The sequence below is a fragment of the Microcaecilia unicolor genome, chromosome 9, assembly GCF_901765095.1.
Source record: "Microcaecilia unicolor chromosome 9, aMicUni1.1, whole genome shotgun sequence".
Lineage (NCBI taxonomy): Eukaryota > Metazoa > Chordata > Amphibia > Gymnophiona > Siphonopidae > Microcaecilia > Microcaecilia unicolor.
The window spans coordinates 147982416-148000360 of NC_044039.1; the positions used below are offsets into that span (position 1 = coordinate 147982416).

Here is a 17945-nt window from a genome sequence, read left to right on the forward strand (position 1 = left end):
AGGTTTTGCGTGGAGCCCCAGATCTTTGTCGATTGACAGTCATTTTGTACTTCTTCCATTTTCTTACTATGGCACCAACAGTTGTCTCCTTCTCGCCCAGCGTCTTACTGATGGTTTTGTAGCCCATTCCAGCCTTGTGCAGGTGTATGATCTTGTCCCTGACATCCTTAGACAGCTCCTTGCTCTTGGCCATTTTGTAGAGGTTAGAGTCTGACTGATTCACTGAGTCTGTGGACAGGTGTCTTTCATACAGGTGACCATTGCCGACAGCTGTCTGTCATGCAGGTAACGAGTTGATTTGGAGCATCTACCTGGTCTGTAGGGGCCAGATCTCTTACTGGTTGGTGGGGGATCAAATACTTATTTCCCTCTGCAGAATGCAAATAAATTCATATACTTTCCACAATGTGATTTTCCGGATTTAATTTGTGATGTGCTATCTCTCACTGTTACCAATAACCTACCCTTCAATTATGGGCTGCTCATGTCTTTGTCAGTGGGCAAACTTACAAAATCAGCAAGGGATCAAATACTTATTTCCCCCACTGTAAGTGCCTTATATTATAATGCTACTTGATGTACACAGCACTATAAGTCTTCAGATGCAATATGTCCCTGTTTCAAAGAGCTTACAGTCTAAACGACTTGCCCAAGGTCACAAAGATCATCCGTGGCAGAAGCAGGAATTGAACTCTGGCTTCCCTGGTTCTCAACTCGCCACTTCCTTGCTCCATTGCAAAAGCTTCCCTTCTCCCACAGAAGCTTTGCCTAGATGAATATTGAAGCAAAAGCTTTTGCTCTGTTACCACAAAATATTCTGAAACAAATCCAGCCTTCTAATAGAAAGCCAGAGAAAAGTGCAGGTCAGACACACAAGCGGTCATAAATACCAGATGCCTGTGTGTGTAGGAGTTTTATATGTGTGAACAGGATATTTAAGTGAAGGGGGTGTGAAAAGTGTGTTTGGAGCTGTGCCTGGACAGGTAAGAGAAGGGATGTTGAGGGTAGAGTGGGGTGTATATTTTTTGGGTTGTGATAGGTTCGAGGTTTGTGAATCTTTTGGTTCAGAAGGGGGAATGGCTTGAAAGGTGCAGCTTTTACCTGTTTCCCATAGTAAAGCCTTGGAGACGTGAAAGGTTTTGTTCTCTGAAAACAGACTTGCGTGTTTCTGGTTTCCAAATTTATTTCATATATTTTCCATTTCTCTTTCAAAACCAAAATCAAAAACTAGATTCCTAAAGTGCTACCATGCTAGTGTCCCAGTCACACCAAGCAAATGGAGGTAGAGAGCTGAAACTTCCAGTGACATCACTGGGATATAGGTTGTTGCTCTGCTGGAATTTTCCAAGATTTCTCTACCTTCAGCAGATAGTAAGAATGTTCAGGCTAGTGCAGGTCCTAGGTTTAGCTCCCCAGTGCACAGGTCTTTTGGCCTATTTATTTAGATTTTGCTCACACCTTTTTCAGTAGTAGCTCAAGGTGAGTTACATTCAGGTACACTGGATATTTCTCTGTCCCAGGAGGGCTCACAATCTTAAGTTTGTACCTGAGGCAATGGGAGGGTTAAGTGACTTGCCCAAGATCACAAGGAGCAGCAGCGGGATTTGAACTGGCCACCTCTGGATTGCAAGACCGGTGCTCCTACCACTTGGCCACTCCTCCACTCCTAGCGCTATGGTTGAGCTTAATGACCTTGCACTTGCCCCCAGTCCATTACCAAGGTCAGTTGAGCATGCAGCTAAGGACTCTACAGCCCTCAGCCAGCACAAGGTGTCCACCACTGGTAACATACTTTTCCTAAGAATGAGCTACGTTTATCACTACACTGGGTCACTTTCCACTCATCCAGTTCCTAACCCAGTCTGTCACTTTAGGGCCCAAACCGAGGGCACTCAGTTTATTTATCAGTCGTCTATGCGGAATCCTCTAAAAGGCTTTGCTAAAATCTAAATACACCACGTCTAGCGCTCTCCCTTAATCCAACTTGCTGGTCAGCCAGTCAAAGAAATTAATTGGATTTATCTGACAAGACCTAGACCTGCCTATAGTAAAACCATGTTGCCTTGGGTCCTGTAATCCATTGGATTCCAAAAACTTTACTATTCTCAGTTTTAAAAGCATTTCCCATTCCATTCGAAGCCTGGAAAGTGTTATTTGCTTATTCCATCTTAAGCATCATTCCTTTTAAAATAAGTCCCCTGAAGCAAGTGACAGCTGAAACAGTTTTGGAATCTGATTCATTGTAGACTTTTTAATATGGCAGGAATGTTCTGGTGCTGTTTAACATTTGTTTTTATACATGTAATAAAGATTGTGTGTCTAGTCAGTTTGCACTTTTATTCTTATATATTTATTTATGGCTCTTATTGTTATTTATTGTGTTATCTTATTATCTACTTTTAATACGTAGGTTCTTGATTTCAGCCAAAAGGCCAAGAAGGAATCTGTTCACCTCATATCTTTGACTTGATCTAAGCTAAAAGGCAAGAGTCATTCACTAGGATTATTTCCATTTTTGTTTGTTTATGATCTGCTCATAGGATAAGGTGGTATATATCAAGTACAAAATAAACATGTTTATTTTAGGTGTAATATTCTGCCCCTATAACCAGCTAAATCAAGGTGGTGTACACGGTGAAGTATCAGAAGGGAATTTTATCAGAAAGATAGGAAAGAAAAACAGCAAGAAACAGCCAATCCAAGGACCTACTGCAAAGACATGCTACCCTATCAGCAGGCAGTGATCCATTTTTCTCTGCCATACCTACAAATGTTTTGAGAGTTGTTCAGACCACAGTGGAACCAGAAGTTGCTGGTTGAGGAGTGGCCTTGGTGCCATGTTAATAGTATGGTTAATGCAGATAACTTGGGGAATCTCAATTGGGTAGGGTCAGACATTTCTCTCTACTGTTTGATAAGGAAGGACCATATTAACAGCCATGTTAAAGTGCCTGAAGGAGCTGTTACTGAAGACTATATCCAATATACATACAAAGCACAGCTGATAGTTTCAGCTCTGTTTTAGCCAAGATCTTCACACATCTAAAAATCCCACTGCAGGAGCTGTTCCTGGACACATTTTCTAATTGGCTCTTACAGATCTTCCTTAAGCTATGTCATGTTTCATAACTCATGTCCAAGTTGAATGAAATTGCTCTCAAGTGAGGATTGACTGCAGATGTTTTCTCTGGTATGCATGAAGGATGGAGCTGTTTTCTTTGCTTGTATTTGTTGCATGATTGACATCTGGGAGTTTGAGAGGGATGTACTCCTGTGTTCTACCATAACCATCACAGAGGAGCAATATTGGCTTCTCTCCAGCTATATTACAGGAAATTAAAATATGATTATTTTGGCCAATGTGATGATAGACTGTCCTGAACTTCAGATGTGCCCTTCTTTTCGTTACCAATACTTGAATTGAGGAAGGAGAAGGAGTACAGCTTTTGGATAGAAGGGGGCCTAAGGTAGAAACTTTGGAGAGGGTTTCCTCTGGTTCTTCCCCTCCCGCTCCTTTTCCTCTCCCTCCTTACATTCCCCATGGTCCTCTTCCTAGTCCTGTTTCTCCTAAACTCCCCCACTTTAGATATCTAGTTTTAGGTCTTCTTTCTCTGGTGCCACTCTCTCCCAGATCTTCTACCTCTTCCCAGTGCTCCTGCCTAGGTTCTATTGCTAGCAGTCTGATCTGTCCAGGGTCATCTTCCTCCTACCCTTTCCCCCACCCCTTTTGACCTTTTCAAGAGAGAGAAAAACGCGCACATACACGGAAAAGGAGCAGAGATGTGGTAGATATGGAGAGAGAAGGGCACAGAGACTGAGGAATAGGAATACAGAACAGCACAGATACAAAGGGGCTATGGATGAGCAGACAAAGAGAAAGGGGGAAAGAGGAGATTAAGAAAATCCAGGACTATGGGAGTGGCAGGGATTTAAAAAAAAAAAAAAAAAGAGGGAAGAAGGATAAAGAGAACAGAGATGGTGGTAAGTCACAGAAAGTAAAATGAAAAAAAAAATGCCCTTAACAAATGTTATAAGAGCAAAACAGTAAAATCAAACCCCAATTCATTGTCCTGTGCACAGACACGAAGGGTGGCCCATCTCAAAAAGGAGGGAGATTTACTATCCCAATGAGTGAGAATGAAAACCAAAGCCTGAGATTTTTTTCCAGTGATCTCTGCAAGCTATAAATCTGAAAAAAGTTGATTATTGTTTGCAAATACAGTGGTACAAAATAATATTGAGCTTGCTTTTGACTTTATTCCTATCTGAAAACAAGATTGAAATCAAAGGTGTACTTTACAGTGTCTGTGCATATGTAATTCCTTTGTTCCCCACATTTCTAATGCACTCTCACTTCCCCCACCCCCTAGACATCAAAATACCACCCTTGGCATCAATATACTATTTGGGCTTACCTTTTATCATCAATCTAGCTGTAGCCCAGGAATCCTCCTTCCTCACCTTAGTATTAGTCTCTTCCCTTACCCCAACAAACCCATCCCCTTATCATCAATTTTAAGCTATGCCCTGCAGCATTCCCCTTTGGCATCAGTCCCTCCCCTCTACCCCAGCGACTTTACCCTTGGCATCAATCTTTCCCCTTACTCCAACAGCCCTCTGTTTGGCATCAATTCCCCCCCCCCCCCCCCATCTCAGTGAGCAAAGTCCCCAAATCAAATAAAAAATAAATCCTCTTTAGTCTCTGATCGCCACTTGGCAATGCAACCTGCATTCAACATCCACTTTGTTTTCCCACGGTGGCCACCCTTTCTGATCCAGAGCCTGACTTTCCTCCTATGCTGCTAGGACCTTGGGGATCTTCAACAGTCACACTGTTCCTGATCTTCAGCTTCCAGTGGCTGCAGCTGCAATGCATGAGAAGAGGAGCTCATTGGAGGGGATCTCACATGCACATGCAAATTGAATCAGCCCTATTGTGTGAGACTTGGCATCTCTATGTGCAAGTAGCAAGTAGATTGGGAGGAGGCAGGCATCCATACACCCCTGGTAAGAGAAAAGCAAATACAGCATGTAGCAAGTGAAAGAGAAGCACTGAAGCAGGAAAAAAAGAGGTGGCCAGGAGGAGGAGGAGGTGCTATGGAACTGGCAGCTGGCCTTATGGAATTTAAAGGGGGTTTGGACAGATTCCTGAGGGAAAAGTCCATTGACCATTATTAAGAATTAAGTTTTTTTTTTTTTTTTGGGGGGGGGGGGGGGGTTGCCAGGTTCTTGAGGCCCAGATTGGCCACTGTCGGAGACGGGATGCTGGGCTTGGTGGACCCTTGGTCCTTTCCCAGTAAGGCGGTGCTTATGTACTTATGGTAAAGGTCTGTGGCAGTTCAAGGCCTTTGAAGACACAGAAAGAGCAGCACTGGATCAACACACTGAAGGGTCTAGAGGAGGCAAACTTGTTAACTTACCACAACTGGAGCACTGAGCTCTCTTATTTAGTTCTCTTTACATACATAGTAACATAGTAGATGATGGCAGAAAAAGACCTGCATGGTCCATCCAGTCTGCCCAACAAGATAACTCATATTTGCTGCTTTTTGTGTATACCCTACCTTGATTTGTACCTGTGCTCTTCAGGGCACAGACCGTATAAGTCTGCCCAGCACTATCCCCGCCTCCCAACCACCAGCTCTGGCACAGCTTTACTTAACAGTTCTGATTTTCTACCAGGTCCAATTTCTTTGGAACCTTTTAAAACTACCTTCTTTGTCTAGATTGCAGCTGGAGTGGGAGATGGAGGCTTCCCTCACTCATCTTGATCTAGTATCTTTTAAAAATAAAATTACCACTTCTACTTCCAGATACCTACAGGAGCTGCTATATTAAAATACAGTAAAAACCAGTCTCCTCTACCTCCTATTTACAGCAGACTTAAAGGGGGCTCTTAATGCGAAACCTTTTACTCCTGGATGGTTAATTTAGCTGGGCAAATTCATTAAACATTCCATCACACTTACAGAGTGAAAAACACACGTGTCTCTGGCAATGAAAGGCCTTATAAAAGTTTGAGATTCAAGTTATCAAATTTGTGTACCAGAAAACCACTTGATGGCTTCTTTGAACTTTACTTGAATTTCCATATTATTTTCATTCAAAGTAACTGTCTTTGAAGCCGATAAGAATCAAGATTAAATACTATAACCATCCCATAACCCAAAGCAGAAAAAGGTATATAAGAGAACCAGACACTAAGGAACACAGAGATGGATACACACTCTGGGGAGTCCGAGGGAGGAGATTACTGAAAGGCAAATAACCACCAGATATAGAATTTTTCAAAAATTGTATTTATTTGCTGCTTTCCAGCATACAAGTTGCCAGAATTGGTTGCCTCAGGCTTCCTTGATGTTGGAGGTCTGTTCCACTGACTTCAGATTAGCAGCTGTACCTTCTTCAGCCTCATGCAGGCTTGGGTCCAGTGGCAAATGCTCTGCTTGCACTTCCCCACACCATCTCTGACATCTGCTATCTTTATGTTTTGCACAGTGTAGAATGAAATGCATCTCCTATTTATCTGCTCTTGTACTACATACAAAGTCTGGCTTCTTGAGGTTTCAGTTTAATTTCTGTGTACATACAATACAGTCTATATTATCTGACCTTTGCTAATGTGACCATTCAGCATATCCGACAGCACCCTCACCCCCCCCCCCCCCAATGATGTCACTGTGTCCTTCCATTTTCTGGTATGGCACAGAGGGAAGTTTCCCACCTGAGACAATTTGTTTCAGACTCAGGACCAGTGGCGTACCAAGGGGGGGGCAGTGGGGGGGGGGGTCCGGCCCGGGTGCTGTGCAAGTTCGCTAACTTCTCTCATTGGCTGCAGCTCCCTCTACCCTGGAACAGGTTACTTCCTGTTCCGGGGCAGAGGGAGCTGCAGCGAACGAGCAAAGTTAGTAAACTCGCAGCAGGGGGGCGCTGCAGCACCCCCCCCCCAGCGGCATGCACCTGGGGGGGCTCTTTTGTGGGGGTGGTCTTTCACCGGGGGGGGCCCTCGCTGCATCGGGGGGGGCACTGCACCCGGGGGGCGGGGCGCCGCCCTGGGTGTCCACCCCCCTAGGAACGCCACTGCCCAGGACCCTGCTTTTACATCAAAGCAGCACAGTTGTGACCCAGGACCCTGCTTTTACAGCCTTTTACCATTTTTTTCTGTATTATACAACTGTTCACTTATCTGACAACTGATAGGTTTACTTTGGATATTCAAGACTTTTACTGTATTTCTATTTCTAGTTTGCAGTCACTCGTTCTGTATTTGACATCTTTGTCCTGTTTGTGTGACTGAGACCAGGTATTCTGTTAGCATGAATGCAATCTAGTTATTTGGCTTGTTCAATTTTCACAATAGATGCGTTGATGTATTAAGGCCCACTGTAATATTTAAAGCAACGTCTTTTCCTTGGGAGGGTCATTGCTGTGTGAGGTTTGGAAGTTAGTGCTCTAGATCCTGAGTGATTGGTTTTTATTAACAGTTTTGCATTACTTCACAACATGCTTAATACTAAGAGAGTTTATAGTACTCTAACCGAGATTACACTAGAATCAGACATTTCTTCATATTGTGAGTTTTATGTTGTAATATCCTAGCCCTGCTTTGCTATTATTGGAAGAGAGGCTTTGGTGAGGGGGGGGGGGGGGTCTGTGGATGTAGAACTTGTTTGGCTTTAATATATGGGGGAAGCATTGCGTGTGTTGGGGGGGCTGTGACACAATGGGGGCTGAAGAGTATAACCTCTTATACTTACCCATTTTCCAGCCTTCAATGTGGCCTGTAGATGCTGAAGCCTATATTGTTACCCTCCCTGTAGTTATTTATTGGGGGTAGGGCAGGGGCATAGAATTGGTGAAACAAGGGTGGAGTGTCAGATATTAACTGGATCAAACCAGTTCAAACTGGTACTAACTGAATCAGACTGGTCTGGACTAGTTCAAACAGGTACAGTTCAAACCACTTCTGACTGTTTCAAACTGGTCCAAACCAGTTCCCGAGTGGTTCAAACTGGTGAAACCCATCTATATCAGTCCAAACTAGTCCCAACCATTCAAAACGTAACATCAAGGCATGCTAGTGAGGTAAAATTCCTTGACAAAATCAAGGACTGCTTATGGAGCAGCAGGCCCAGGAGCCAACAACAGGAGGAAACATTCTAGATCTAGTCTTTAGTGGAGCACATGATGTGGTGCAGGCAGTAATGGTGCTGGGGAGACTTGATAACAGTGATCATAATATGATCAGATTTTATATCGGCTCTGGAGTAAGTACACACAGGAAATCCAATACGTTAGCTTTTAACTTTCAAAAAGGAGACTATGATAAAATGAGAAGAATGGTGAAAAAAAACTTAGAGGAGCAGCTGCAACGGCCAAAAATTTACATCAGGCATGGATGTTTTCAAAAATACCATCCTGGAAGTCCAGGCCAGTTATAATCCATGTATTAAAAAAGGAGGAAAGAAGTGCAAATGACAGCTGGCATGGTTAAAAAGTGAGGTGAAGGAAGCTACTAGCGCTAAAAGAAAATCCTTCAGAAAATGGAAGAAGGATCTGACTAAAAATAATAAGAAACAGCACAAAGGAATGGCAAGTCAAATGTAAAGCAATGATAAGGAAGGCAAAGAGGGACTTTGAAAAAAAGATTGCGTTGGAGGCAAAACCACATAGTAAAAACTTTTTTTAGGTATATTAAATCAAGCCGGCAAAAGAATCAGTTGGACCATTAGATGACCAAGGGGTTAAAGGGGCACTCAGGGAAGTCAAAGCCATAGCAGAGATATTAAATGAATTCTTTACTTCGGTCTTCACTCAGGAAGATTTGGGAGAGAAACCGGTGCCAGAAATAGTATTCAAAGCTGATGAGTCAGAGAAACTGAATGAAATCTCTATAAACCTGGAAGATGCAATAGTGCAATTTGACAAATTAAAGAGTAGCAAATCACCTGGACCAGATGGTATTCATTCCAGAGTATTGATAGAATCGAAAAATGAACTTGCAGAACTATTGTTAATAATATGTAATTTATCTTTAAAATCAGGCTTGGTACCGGAAGATTGGAGGGTAGCCAATGTAACGTCGATTTTTTTTTAAAAGGTTCCAGAGGTGATGCGGGAAATTAAAGACCAGTGAGCCTGACGTCAGTGCTGGGCAAAATGGTAGAGACTATTATAAAGAACAAAATTACAATTCAAAAGCATGGATTAATGAGAAAGACAACATGGATTTAATAAAGGAAAATCGTGCCTCACCAATCTACTACATTTCTTTGAAGGGGTGAACAAACATGTGGATAAAGGTGAGTTGGTTGATATCGTGTATCTGGATTTTCAAAAGACATTTGACAAAGTACCTCATGAAAGACTCCAGAAGAAACTGGAGGGTCATGGGATAGGAGGTAGTGCTCTATTGTACATTAAAAACTGGTTAAAAGATAGAAAACAGAGAGTAGGGTTAAATGGTCAGTATTCTCAATGGAGAAGGGTAGATAGTGGTGTTCCCCAGGGGTCTGTGCTGGGACCGTTGCTTTTTAACATATTTTTTAATTATCTAGAGATGGGCGTAACTAGTGAGGTAATTCAAGTTGCTGATGACATAAGTTGTTAAATCGCAAGAGGATTTTGAAAAATTACAAGAGGAACTTACGAGACTGGGAGTTTGAACTGGACCTGTCCAGTTGGTTCAGGTGCTGGCACAGGGAAGAGGGTGGAGAGATGTCAAAATGTAACAGGTTTTTTTTAATCTGAGCACTAATGGAGGGACAGAGGGTGACACTTTAGGAAAAATGCAGCACCTTATTGGTTACCTGATTTGGGTGGGCCTGAACCAAAAATGAGGGGCCCCTGACTTGCAAACCATTAATTTTCAGGACCATAGGCCATGCCCTGAGATTTAGATAGATAAGATTTAGATAATTAAATTCTATTAGCCACCCAGTATTGGTGGGATGGCCTCTAACAAGATTTAATATAATATTGACAATTTGTACCCTTTACCATTAAGCCTTCATTCCGAACTAGCCAGAGTATTCTTACCCCTTGTATATAGTCTTTCCCTTACCCTTTTGTTAGCAGCAACTTTGGCCATGGTCACACAATGATGCTTTCTTTGGTGCATGCAATTATAATTCCTGGCCATTAAATGGTGCTATTGAGTAATGAATGATGCTTCAATCCCAGCGGGGGTCTTATAAACAGGTCTGTCCTTTTGGGAGCATCTGCGCCAGCCTTTATGCTTTGGAGGGCCTTCACTGCAGTAGATTCCTGAACTATAATTTCTTGTTCCAGGGTCTACAACCCTCTGCAGTATTCCAGAAATATATCTTATTGGCATTGCTATTATTTTCTTAACACTAGACGGTACTTCAGGAAGCAGAAAGCCTTTAATACATGTGCAGACTGACCAGCTTACTCCTATTTCTAGGATTCAATTTGCCATCTCCAAATTTACCTCATTGATTGTATTTATGCATATGTGTGATCATTTCACAATTGTTATGCTGTTTAAAAAAAAGTGTTAGTTTTATGTCAAGCTATACCTGTTGTACACTGCCTTGGGTCAATCTCTTCATAAAAGTTGTTAATAAATCCCCAATAAACAAAAACAAATAACAACTTGAAAGTTACAAACACAAAGAGATGGAAACTGCAAACTTTTTGAGTTGAGAAATGCTAAACAACTGGAGTTCTTCAGTATATGCCATTTGTCTCATAATGCAAAAAAAAAAAAAAAATAATAGCCCCCTGAATTTTTTTTTTAGCTCAGTCCTTTGGAGATAAGTTTTTATTCACTTCAGTGCTGTGTACTGTCATGTGGAAAGACCATGATTTGATTCCTGACTCTGCAGAGACAACATTTTGGCACCCTGTGAGGAGGCAGTCAGACATTTTGCAATGGTGACACCTAGTGGTGGAATTTGGAGCCCTTGACTGCAGGATAAATTTCTGAATCCTAGTGCTTGGCCCTCCAGCTAAGATATAAAATGTGAAGGAAGTACCAGATGCCAGCCCTGATTCTGAATGAGCAGAAAGCCCAAAACAGGACCAAACTGCTATTAAGTAAAAGGAAAAAAAAATCTCTGACTGTTGTAGAATACAGGGAAGGGATTTTGGACTTAGCCTCATGTCTTTTTCAATATTATCTCAAGGTGAGTTACATTCAGGTGAACTAGGTATTTCACCGTCCCCTGAGGCAATGGAGGGTTTAGTGAAATTTGAGCTAGGCTTCCTTAGTTTTCAAGCCACTTCTCTAACCATTAGGCTACTCCTTCTAAAGCTAATTGAGAGAGGAAACTGCCATTTTTACCAGTAGGTTTTTTTTTTTTATTGAAGGTATAGAATACAGAAGAAACTAAAAGTGACAGCAGTCATGTGATTTCAGTTGATAACATTCTCAAATAAGATGTTTTAAGCAAAAAAACAAAACAAGCTTCCTCACTATAATAACTACTGAACCCCATCCAGAAATCTTGGCGGCATAAACCCAGACAGAGCTACAGATACACGGTGCAGGACAGAGAAGGTATAACAAATACATTCATAAATATAACAGTGTACAGCACATTCTGATAGATTTATTTGTTTTTGTTAGTTGGCTCGGGTACTGACTGTCAACCAGTGCTTAAGGCATGTTTGTAACAAAGATGCAGCTTAAAATTTTGCCAGCTACTAACAGTATCATTGTGAATTAATACTACGAGAATCGTGCTTCAGGGGAAGAAAAAGCGTGAATTTGAGGGGACAAAAGACTCATTCTCTTTTGTGCCTAAATGTTATATTAATGCTTCTGTCCTAAGTACAGGATGACCACACGGCTCATGTCCAGGAAAGCTGCACCAAACCTGGTTTTAAACCACATGGCATGCATGGTTTTTTTCCTCCTCCTCCTTCTTTCAAGGAAAATCAATTAGGAAATCAAAATCACAGCTGTATGCATCCGTAAGGTAAAGTCTGTTCCTGTCCTTGTTGTAAGGTCACCTGCACTGTAGCTCATTGATCATGACAACAAAATATGCCCTGTCCAAGAGATATATGCAAAAACAATCCATACTATGTTATGCAAAAATATCTTTCATGATCAAAAGTTGAAAGAAAGACAGACAACAAGGCTTAAAATATGGGAGAATAGTCCACGTTTTCTAGAAGTGATTTTGAGTCGCTGTCAGAGGAACTATTTCAGATGAAGGACGACTCTGCTGCAGAAAGCGGAAAGTCATTGGATGTTAAGAGCCAGGAGGAAATCCTGTAAAGCAACAGTCTCAGCTGATTTGGGATTTTCAGCCCTTGCGCATAGATCTTGGTTGACAGCTGTCTTTCATGGTGAATTAGGTTATCAAATTACTACCCACGCAGCTAGAGATAAGCAGAAAGACTTACTTGAATACATTACTTTTGCTTGTCCGGTAAACTCTTGATGCAGCATCTGGCCGGCTGGCGTTTCTTTTAGTGAATCGGTAGAAATCTGTGTGATTATGCAATGCTGGGTGGTCCTCGACCGGGCGAGGGATACAGAAAGGCAGAGAGAGAGAGAGAGTTTGGAAACCAACAGAGCAGGAGCCATGTGAGAGTAGGAAAAAAGGAGAGCAGGTCTTGAGGCTTTCAGAGGGCTCCTTCCCGTGAGTTTTCCGTGTCCTTGCAGGACTGGAGTCCTCCGATTCTCCCAATGCTCCGGATTCCCGCTGAAGCTGTGAGAGTGATCCGATCGGCAGCCCCCTTTCTTTCCCATCTGACACACAGTACATCCCCAGAGCCATTAAGAAAGGCGCTGAAGAAACGAGGAATTCAGGTGACTTAGGGGCAGATGCACAAAGGTCCCGTGCAAAACTCCGGGTGCCGGAAGTGGGGGATCAATGAACGCAGAGGCTTTTCAGTGTCACCGAGAGGCTGAATGGCAGAGGTTTCAGTGTCAGCCCGTAGGTGCAGCCCATGCTCAGCTTCTGGGCTGGATCGGCTCGGAAAGTGCACTGGTGCAAGAGGATGGCCGTGAAGAGGAAGAGCTGAAGTTTGGAGACCTCGTCACCTATGCACCGCCTCTTGCCCAAGGAGAAGATCAGAACGCTGGCGGCCAAGTCTCGGTCCACTTGGCCCTTCTGGTCCAGGAACCGGCAAGGGTCAAAGGTGTCGGGATCCTTCCACTTGCCTCGGTCGTGATTGACCGACCACTGGTTGACAAACACCACCGTGTCCTTGGGGATGTGAAAGCCGTTCACCGTCACGTCGGCGGTGGTGGAGTGAGGGATGGTGACGGGCACGAAGCTGCTGAAGCGCAGGGTCTCGTAGATGAAAGCCTCCAGGAAGGGTAGGCTGCCCTTGTCCTCAAAGGTGGGCAGCCTCTCTGGTCCCACTACCCCGTCCACCTCCTCCTGCAGCCTCTTCTGCAGGTGCGGGTACCTGATGAGCAGCAGGAGGATCCAGGTCAGGGCTGTGGAATTGGTGTCCTGCCCTGCCCCAAAAATATCAGTCACCGTGCCTTCCACGTACTCTTTGCTGAGGCCACCTCTGGTCTCATGCTCGATTTGCCTAATGAAGGCGTCGCTCATGTCTCTGGTCACCTCGGGGTCGTAGGTCTGGCGGTGGTGGGAGATCTTCACCTTCACGAAATCAAAGGCTTCTCGGTTGAGGTCCTGGAAGCTCTGGTAGAGGCTACGCACCGGGTTAGGGAAAGTCTGGAGCCAGGGCAGGATGTCTACGAGGCTGCCCGCTCCCACGGTTTGCCCAAACTTATGGTTCCTGCCCAAGAGGCTCTTGAATTCCTGATCCTCGTGGCTGTATCTCTTCCCAAAGCAGAGGGCGCAGATCACGTTGGCCACTGCTACGGTGCACTCTGGAGAGGGGTCGAAATAGCGCCCGTGGGCGCTGAGGCTGAGGAACACCTCGATCAGGTCTTTCGCCTCGTCCACTATGTGCCTCTGCAAAAGCCTCCTCATCTCCGTGTTGGTCGTAGAGAAAGCCCTCAGGGTGGAGTGGGCGATCTTTCGGTGGACCTTCCAGAGTTCCGTGTATCCGCCGAAAGCCATGCTCTTCCCTCCCGAGACCATTTGGAAAGAGGCGAAGCCGGGTCTGCCCGCAAACTGAACGCTCTGACCGATCAATGCACGTCTGATGACCGACTCTCCGTTCAGCACCACCACGGCCAGCCTGCCCAGGCGGATCTGGAAGACATCGCCGTACTTCTGAGCCATTCTGCAGAAGGTGAGGTGGGGCTGCTCGCCCAGCTGCATCACATTGCCCACCAGGGGCCAAGCGAAGGGACCCGGAGGGCTTCTGCTGCTCCGTCTTGGGCTTCTAACCCACAGGGCAACCTCTAAGCAGAGGAGGACGAGCAGAGATACCACCAGAGCCGGCTGCAGTTGGTCCTTCCAGGCCTTCAGGTGCTCACTGACTCCCCGGCCGCTGTCCAGCTCAGCCATCCTGCACGTTTGACCGTGAGGGGAAGCTTGAATTTCTTCTATGTGGCTAGCTCTTATCACTCAAGGCAACCTAGTTGTCAGTATTATTTTAAATTTGGCCGTTTGATTGAATTTTTAATCCTAGGATGTGACTTGACTTCAGCTTTTTCTCCAGTTCCTTAATATTAACTGATCCTATTTTTCTTTAAATAATTTGATATTTTTGTTACTGAAAAAAATCTTTGATTTTAGCATTCACTGAATCTCTGTGCCCCCCACCCTTTTTTTGGCTTCAGTCCTCACCCCGCTCCGTTGGTTCGTGGTGTCAATGCCTCTTTTATAACAGATGGCATTAAAAGGGGCTGAGCTTCTCCCCTCCCGTGATGGTGGTCAGAGAGTTCCCCCTAGACTCATACAAGAGGCGTGATTTAATTCTAAAGAGAATTGGAGTTGCTTAAGCAATACAAGAGATGCCTGTGTGACCTTGGGTATCTTAGATGTGAGAACCGGTTGGTGCCTGCTACCTTGGGAGAGCTGAAGACCCTTTGTGACACCCTGGGGGAACCACGAGAACCTCCTGGTGGGTCACCTGGCAGCAGCCGAGAGAGTCCCCTGGAGGGATGTTTCCCATTCACTTTAGGAAATCATTAAGGCTGATGCAGTCGCCCCATGAAGCGCTACATTTCTTACCCCACTGGCTGCCAGTCTGGGGCAGGTTTGCGCTTCCCCCTCTCTCCCTGTCATGCCTACTGGTCGGGATGTGCTGCCCGAGCTGTGCCTTAGGTTTCTACTTTAATCTCTCCTAATTGCATTTTCACCTGATTCTTTTTCATTTAAAAAGATACCCGTTTCTTGGAGAAGTAGTGCAATGGGAACAGCAGGTTGCGTGTAAAAGTTTCATGTATCCCCCCCCCCCCCCCCCCCCCCCCGGATCCCGTCTCCCGTCTCCCTCGGCTCTTGAAAGAAGTGGGCATAACAGCAGCATCTGTGTTTCAGGTAATAACTTTGCACTAAAACTGGCCAAGCCACTAGTAAATTGCAGTATAAGTCGCAGGGAGCTCTGATTTCAGCACCTGAGGAGAAAGTGCAGCGGCTAGTCTGGGACTAGCAGCCATGCAGAGAGAGCACTGCTTCCCAAACCCTCTCCAGGAGGCAGACTAAACCAGTCGGCTTTCAGGATTACCACAATAAGTATGCACGAAAGCCATCTGCATGTAATGGATCTCATTGTAGTAATCCTGCAAACCCCACTGGCTAGGTTGAGAAGCACTGACTAGGGGATAACCTGTTTCATTGCAAGTCCTTGCTGCTGTTGCTCCTGTAATTGCTCCAAATAAGTCTAGGAGTAAGAAAATGTTTGTGTGTATGCAAAAGTGAAAGTGTGTGTGTGTCCCCACACTGCTTTGATGGACTCTATTGACAGGAGCAGTCATTGAGAGTCTGACAACACCTAAGCACAATGGTTGGGAACTACCAAATTAAGGCATCTGACAGGGCACTCCTAAATGTTTGGGTTCCAGACACACACCTAATTTGCATATTCCTTAAGCCTGAAGCCCAAACACAATACAATACACCCTACCATTAGCACAGCCAACTATTTTGTGGTATAAAGGCAGGACCACAGCTTCACTGTAAAGTTTATAGCAAGCACTCATTCACAAAGTGCATCTGAGCAAAAACAGTTTGAATTGTACACCTTTTACTTCCTGGCCTATCATGAGATGAGCTAGGTTTTACCCTTGTCTGGCCTTCCATGGAGCCACCTGGGCCATCAACTTCAGGCCAGCCCCTTCAGCCAGTTTTCTTATCCATTCAATTAATCCCAAGGAGTCAGTCTGCTGTACCACCATTAGCATGTTACATACCACCTCACCCTCCTTACCCCATGACCCCCTGTCAGAACAGTCCTGCAGGGCAAGGCACAGGGCTTCCCAGCAATACCTACAGCAACTTTAGCTTGGGACCCCTCCCCCCCAAACACACACAAACACACACACACACACATATTGCAACATAGGAGAAATACTACCATTCCCTTAAGACAACTCCACTACTTCTAGGTTAGTGAGGGGGTGGGAATAAGGGGCAAGGTGGCTTCCTGCAGGCTTCTTCAACTCCCTATAGTTTCATGCTGGCTTCCCTCCTATCCCAGCTCCCCTTATTTAGGGGTCATATTACCAGGGAAGCCAAGGCAGCAGCCAAGGGGAGCTGTTTGCTTCATGGCTGAGAGAGACATGGAGGTGGGGCATAATCGAAAGAGACATGCAAATAGTTTTTTGATTTGGACGTCCTCGCACCCATCACAAAAAATCTGGGGGAAAAATGTCCAAGTGCTCGTCAGGGACGTCCTTAGTGAAGGACGTCCATGTTAGGCACTTTAGAAGGATGGCCCTGATGAGCACTTGGACGTGGCTAGGCAAAGGTTTCCAGCTGGTTGTTTTGAGTGAAGGACGTCCATAAAGGACATCCCTGACGAGCACTTGGACGTTTTTTTTCCCAATTTTTTTTTTGTTAAATTTATAGAAGTTTTTAGAGGCGAATAAATCCCGTGCAGCCCCAATGAGAGATACAGACCTCCCATTAGATTTTCCATGGTTAGGCAATCGGAAAACGGTAGTGCAACTCATTACAATACGATTTATACACATTGGGGTACTAATTTGCTCATCTGCATTCCGTTTTTGTTAGCTGCTACCGTGATCAGAAAATGGCTCCGAGAAGCCTTTTGTGCATGCCACGGTTTACTACTTGCTCGTTAATGGCTCGTTACGTTTAGTGCATCTGGCCCATAATCAGTTGGGCTGTCTTCCTCTTCTATATCCTCCCTCCCCCAAAGCTCAGACATTGACAGCATGCCATGCAATTGAACCCAGATCCCCTTGCATGGCAATGCACAGCACTATACCTATGCCACCAGGCTGACTCTGCCCTAGGGTTTCTAACAGGAATTATTCCAATATAGTATTTGTCTTTGGATGCTTAAAATCCATCTATATGGATGGCATTCATGTCATGCTCTGATGACAATGAATTCAACACCAGAGGCCCAGAATGTTTCAGGTGCACTCATCCTGTAATATGAGAGGTTGATAAGAAAGCATTGGCATAGTCATGAGGATTTGTGGCTAACAGTTTTTTTAAACATATTCTGTCAGGTACTACTAATAATTTCTATAGTGCTACTAGACATACACAGCTCTGTACACATTATATGCAGGTACTTTCTCTGTCCCTAGAGGGCTCAGAATCTAAGTTTTTGTACCTGGGGCCAGTGGCGTAGCTACAGGTGGGCCTAGGTGGGCCGGGGCCCACCCACTTAGGGTTCAGGCCCACCCAACAGTAGCACATGTTTAGCAGTAGCTAGTGGGGATCCTAAGCTCCGCCAGCTGAAAACTTCCTCCTGATGGTAACAAAAACGTTGCTCTCCACGATTCTGGCACCTGCGCATGCTCAGTTTTCAGCACATGCCTGCTGCAGGCTGCCAAAGTGGAGAGAAGCATTTTCCCACCAGCTGAGATATTTGTTTGGTGGGAGGGGGAGAACTCTTGGTGC

General features: G+C 44.7%; 1 pseudogene; it reads right to left on the reverse strand.

The window, feature by feature from the left end:
- Nucleotides 1-4811: 4811 nt before the first annotated feature.
- On the reverse strand, nucleotides 4812-14601 carry LOC115477432 (annotated as a pseudogene).
- Between the last annotated feature and the right edge of the window lie 3344 nt (nucleotides 14602-17945).